Source organism: Clavelina lepadiformis, chromosome 3, assembly GCF_947623445.1.
Source record: "Clavelina lepadiformis chromosome 3, kaClaLepa1.1, whole genome shotgun sequence".
Lineage (NCBI taxonomy): Eukaryota > Metazoa > Chordata > Ascidiacea > Aplousobranchia > Clavelinidae > Clavelina > Clavelina lepadiformis.
The window spans coordinates 16015629-16022402 of NC_135242.1; the positions used below are offsets into that span (position 1 = coordinate 16015629).

At 34.2% G+C, this 6774-nt stretch overlaps 1 long non-coding RNA gene across 1 annotated transcript; it reads left to right on the forward strand.

The window, feature by feature from the left end:
* Positions 1-1219: 1219 nt before the first annotated feature.
* Positions 1220-6772, forward strand: LOC143450886 (uncharacterized). The gene is made up of 2 exons (XR_013114788.1): positions 1220-3467; positions 3532-6772. It is a non-coding gene; the product is annotated as an uncharacterized LOC143450886 (long non-coding RNA).
* Positions 6773-6774: the final 2 nt, after the last annotated feature.

Genomic DNA, 6774 nt, shown 5'->3' on the forward strand with positions numbered 1-6774 from the left:
GTTCGTACGAACCCGAATAATCTTTCTTGCGGCACATCCCTACTAAATAGCCTAATGAATTTAAACAGCTAATATACAATGCAAAGCTGAAATTAATTAGAGCAAAATAAAAATACAAAGAAAGGAAGCTATTAAAATGTGGCTATAATTATTACCGTAGCTTGGCATATCTCTTCTTGGCTTGACTAATTTTTATTTTATTTGTTGGTGGGTGATTAAATTGCTTTGTTTTCGGGATTCTATATGTCTGTTTTTGAAACTATGTCTGTAGGTGGGTCTATTTTTGCAACATTATCAGCACCGCCTTAATCCGCTACTAACCACGTCATATCTTTTTGTTCCACCAAGGCTACATTACACGATCTGGGTATTTTAGAGGACTATACCAGTATGTATATCTGTGTTTCACTTTCATTAAAACTGTGAATTTTTGTTCGTTTAACTTTTAAGGGATGTCGAATTTTCGTCGGATAGATTAATTCTATATTATGAGTTCCGCTTTTGATCTTTTTCCTTGCATGGGCAACACATTTTTACCGTGTTTTTTACCCAATAAAGAAACAAAAAGATTTAAAGAACGCAACACTTAATTTACCAAATGTAAGATTTTACAGAATACTTTAGTTTTTATATTAATTAATAATACTCATAAGTCGCGATGTTTATGGGTATTTTAAATAGGTAAATAAAACAACAAATGCATTACCTTGGCAAAAAGGTCTATTTGTCTACTCGGTAACCGAATGATTAGAACGCTTTGCTCACAATAATGCAACCCATGTTAGATAGGCTTACCCTGTGGCGCCAATAAAAACGTGTGTCTATTTATCGGAGCTTGCATGGTAATCGGTGCAAGGCTTGCTCTGTAACCAGTAACTTGAGCACTCATCACCGGGTTTATTTAAATCGTGCAAAGACTTTCCTCAATCAGAGAATAAAGATTTTCATACCATATCATTTTGAAGTGACAACAAATTCTGTTTATTTGAAAAGTTTTAGTATATTTCGTTACAAATTAGAAATACTGTATATGTTAAATTTTTTAAAAATTGTATAACATTAGCTTTTGCAAAAGTTAAAATTAACATTCTATAATTTCTTATCTTCTGTAAATTAATTATAATCATATTCCGCAATTCCTTAGGTTCCTCATTTTTCTCATTGCTTAAGTTGATGTTGTCCTTCTTCCGTCCATCTGTCGACTGTCGTTCATGTTGTAGCCAGATTAGAGAGATTCCATCCCGCTCAAGTTCAAGAAAGTTCATGAGAACTATTTCGAGAATAAATGTAGAAGTTCATGTGTAGGGATTCATAACTTTATGATTTGACGATCTGTCGCCCAGGTTTACGATTACCGAACCGGTTATTGGGCATTCTGTCCGTTTCGCTTAGCCTAGGCCTATTTCATGCAGTGTTGTGGGCAAAGGCCCACTCAAATGGTGTTGTTATTAGATTCAATAGCGCACTTAGTGTGCATTTATACACAAAAAGCTAACTTAGGTGGATTTTAATTGCATAGGCAAATTTAATCAATCGTTGACATACTTTCTATATGTACCAGTATTTATGCAACATAATGTGTTCTTTATTACAGTATTAAAAGTTTTACAGCAGACAGGACTGCAGGATGTGTACATGGCCAGTGGCTTACTGAAACATCTTTAACTGCACCTGACAGCCTGTGTTTTAAACTAACAATTACGCGTTGACTCTGAAAGCTGACAAGAAATCTTGTGTACATGCAAAGATGCAAATTTTGCAACTTTGTGATACTCGCACCAAAGCCTCAAATCTTTGTTAAATTATTTTAAATCTGTTCGACGATGAAAAAGTTCAACATACAGGTTGGTGAATCTTACGTGTGCAGCTGCCAATGCACGTTACACTGTACCTGTTTTATAGACGTTATGAAGCATTTATACATCACTAACAAATGCCCTCCTTTGGTACATCAACTATTTCAGGGTTACGTTTGTTTAAAACCTAATATAAACATCAACTTTCACTCTCAACAACAGTATTCCATGAAATGTGGGAAAAATTACCAAACAACAAAGTTTGAGTTTTGATTAAATTTCAATGTTTATAATTTATATGGGATCATTTTCTTGATGAAACAGTGTTGTATTATTATGATATTCTCCACAGATGTTTTAATATGGACTTTTTGTGCAAAGGAACACATTACTAGGTCAACTTACTAGGTCAGCTCCATGTAAACAGGCCTAAAAACAACGCACTGAGGGCTTCTCAACAAAACATCTATGAAAATTTATGAAATTTCTATGAAAGTTTCAGTAATAGGTAAAGTTGAGAAGAAAACCAACAGCCACTTCAAAAATCGCGCAATTTGTCACAGCACTTATCCACAACGAACATTTGTTACTGTTCACAATGTGTTTTTTACCAGGATCTAACTAAACATTCATAAAAATTGTGCACAGTTCGTCAAAATCTGAGGGCAGTATCCGTACAAATAAGCACCAATTTTTTTTTCCTTAAACATGCTTTTAATTATTAACAAATACAAGTCTCAAATATTTATTACCTAAACTTGTCTTGGCGATGTTGCCACCTGTGGACTTTAATATGTAATGGAATAGAAATGATTGTGTGCTACTGGAAAATATTTAGAGATTAAGCAAACACATGACATCGATGTGCAGACATAACAAAAGGCACGCAGGAACTATTCGAGTAACATTTTAAACAGAAGGTTACCTTTATTTGAGCTAATAATTTGAAAGCCAATTATTACTTATAAGTTTTACTCTTTCTGTATTGCTTATTAGGCCTGTATTATTTTGTACAGGTTGTTTAGTTTAGGTATTGATAAACAATGGCTTCAAAGCTAGTATAAAAACAGCCAACTGTAATTACATTTTATACTTTTATGCAATCATTATTTTAGGTATTTACATACTTGTATGCACACGGAATTAACATTATTGTTTTATGTTTTTTCATTTTAAAAATGTGAACAACCTATATATGCTTAATTAGAAATACTTAGCCACATTTTTCAGCATATATTATGTTCTAAATGTCACCAATCAAATTTCACATATATGACATCATAGTAACTAAAACGAGTCATTTTCATCCAAATATGATTGCCTAACTAAAGACTAAGACTCAATACAGCTGTTTGCGATTAACATTCAGCTTTTGGAAACATTTTGTATTCCTACTAGTTTTTGAAAAAATAAAGCTAGTTTGTTTCCACTAAATCGGCATATTGGCTAAAAGTGTGGAAGTTGGATATAGTCTGTCTTATCCTAACGTTTATTACCATGGAATGGCTGTGACGTTCGTCTTAGACCCTTTTCAGGTTTTGGCCGCCATTTTAGGGGTTTGAAGTATTTTTCGATAGTATATACTTGACAATGACATTTGTTGATCCACTAAGCTTGTTTTTTAAATTAAAAGCGTTTTGGGCAATGGATTGTAAAGATTTCAATCCTAAAGTGAGTAGCATACGAATTCACTCAAACATGATAAAAAATATTCTGCCTAGTTTTTATTTTACAGCGCGCGGGATCTTACGCACTGGACTTGTTTGATATGACATCTGGATTAGTGGGCAGCAAAGCTTGCAACGTAAAATGTGTAAGGGTTTGTATATTAACCATGGCGCAATGCATAGGCTAATTTTGTTTTAAATGTCAAGAAAAGTTTGAAGTAATCAAAATATTTCGCTGTACTAGCGCATTTTATAATAATAATCTCCATGTAGAGTCGTCTGATCCCATTTACCTTAACTTCGCTTATAATCACACTTGCTTGTATTGAAGCCTTTTCCCTACGTCCCTTCAGGTGTCATTAGAAGCAATGTTTACTGTCTACAACTTAGGGAGAAGTAAAAAAGCATAAGAAAAAAGATACTACTTGGTAACAATACCTTTCCTATCTCGTGCCAAACTTATTTAGTCTCGCTTAATGATTGAAAGATAAAAATCGGTTGCAATTTGGCTGACTGACCCAACAGAAATTGCAAAATTCGTTCTTCTTAAAAAAGTGCATTCTTTTTGTCCTGAAAGTTGACTCAACCAATTTCTCACCACAAAACAAAAATTCTCACCTTGCCAAGTAGAAGATGTTGATTTTTTTAAAGAAAATTAAAACTCTGGGGAGGCAAATACAAAATCGAGGATTTTCTTGTCGTAAGAGCAGCACAGAGTTAACGTTGTAGTGTACTTATGTAATGCATTGTCATAATGCTTTTTGCAAGCTTCATATAGTGACCTGTTTTTCCAACTTGTTCTTCGAACACATTATGCTTGTACTTAGACTATAAGCTTAAAACAGCTTTCTTACCGTACTTTAAGGAAGCGCTCTTCATAAAAGACAGAACGGGTATAAGCACAACAAAACGGGTAGGTTGACCTTTCTTCAGCAAAGCAGATACTTCCAAAGATTTCTTCTGTTCAGGTTTTTTAAAAACTGTGATAACATTTTCAAAGATCGCCTAAACTTATTTCGTAATGTTTTTAATGCTACCCATTGTGACACTTCAGTTGTCGAACGGTGAATGAGTTGAGTGATTAGCACGTAATTATTGTATTGTTTATTTTTCGCTATTAACTGTGAGAAGTGAAAGCTACGATGCTAACCGTTGTAGTTATAGCACAATAAAACACATGCTTACAAACAATTAACGGTTAGGAAAAAAATGGCAAAGCCCAAGGGCTTAAAACATGCCAGATAGCAATAATAGAATTGTGCTATAAAATGGTAAGTTAGCATGGCCACCAAACCCATAAAATAGTTCCTAAGTTTAATGAATTAAAATCAAAATATCGCAAACAACGAAACAGCTATACTATTGGAAGATGTAGAGGAGATGTTCCCTAAGATTAAAACAAGGGTATTAACAGACGAAGTAAATATGTGAAGTGGCATGGTTTGATTAAAGTGACAATGAATTTCTTAAATGCGCAATAAATGGATAGTTAAAGAAAACTGCAGAAAAGAAACTCCTTCCTAGAGACTGGAATCCCTTTTCTGTGGCCAAAAGAAAGCATAATATTTGTTACAAATTTGAATTGGCTTCGCTGAACATGTTGACATATATTTACAAAGTTGGAAGCTGTTTGTTATTTACGCGTTGAGTGCACTCCTTAGATTTTCCTAAAGAATTTTGCAGTTAAATTCTGCAGTAACTTGCCGAAGAAATTACCATATTTAACTACAAAATGTATTGCACGCTGCCAACCACGAGTTATCGTCTTGCCATAAAAGTTAAAACCACGAATTTTCTTGTGTTTTCGAACGCACTGAAGCTGAGTGTGGTGTTTGTGACAGGAATGGGAAAAATCCCTGGCAACAGAAACAAACATTTGTAAAAATGTATTGGAAATTTAAAACGCATAAATGAGGTGAATATTGCTTGGTACCTGGGACCAGATTAGCGAATCAGGTCTTGGCAGTCAACGTGCCTTACTCCATGTCTTGCGACTCGAACTGATAGCATTGACAGATTCCGCTCATCATGCTAGCTTCTTGACTCTCTGAAAGCAAGGATGCTGCTTTATTAGAGGTCGCCATTGGTGGGGTTCAGCCGGTTTGCATGGGTGCGAACTGGTTGTTAACAAGCATATGTATAGGCCTATGTGTATGTCGGCCTCCGTGTCAATATGACATGCTGCTAGTGAAACAACCAGATGTTAAAATATTTGAATCCCACAACTGGAGGTTGTGCCTGGAGAGACACAGATAAGAAAGCAGTGAAAGGTCTCACGCTCGGAATACCAACATAGCGTGAAGTTGGACTAGTGGCTGTGTGGTGTTTTAGGTGGTACAGAGGTTTTAGTAATCATTCTCCTTTATATAATATGTAAAGTTATTTTGTAATAAACTGTGCAAACATACAAATGTTCAAATATGTAAAATAAACTTGTTCAGTTTTATGATGGACAATATTACTGAGCCAATCCTGCCAAGGTTGGTAGATACTATGCTACAGACCATTAAAAAGAGATAACCCTTTCAAAAGCAACAAAAAATAAAGAAATTATTGCTTTACTGAAAGTAATAATAAAACTTAAAACGCAAAGGAACAGTGAATATGGCTTATATCAAAATGTCTAAAACCATCTTCAGCAAAATTGTGGATGAAGTAATTTTCAACATGGACACAAAGCCATTTTGTAATTTAGAAGTAAATTGTACTACTTAGCTTATGTTTTTAAAAATAAGGAGAATGTTTTTCGTGTTTGCTATTAGTTGATTGATATCTCATCTTTTTTCCCAGCTTTTTCTTAAGTACTCACATTTACCCAGCGCTTACAGTCATATAATGGTTTACGCGATTCATTAAATATACTTATACGCATATTTGACAAATAAAACTTCGAAAAAAAGCTCGATAGAATAGTGACATGTCACATGCACAATGCCTGCGAGAACTCACATAAAAAGGCTTATTGCTAAGTGGTAACTGCAGATGAAATGGTGATGCTGCATGTATTATTGTATTACTGTACTAGTAGTGAAAAAGTACTAATAAAAGTCCAAGCATACTGAATCGAAAATAAACAAATGACCTTTTTCATGGTAATCCGCTTTGAAAAGCGTCATCTTCGAAAGTTGAAAAATTATTGTTTATATTTCCATTATCAGTTATTGACAAAACATTGTAAATTGGCCATAACTGGTTTTTGACCATTTGCAGTTGATGCATTCATTTCAGTTTTTATTGTATGCATTACAGATTTATTTTCATGTATAACTCCCATGTTTTGACAAAATAAATAATGCTTATTGATCATGTCT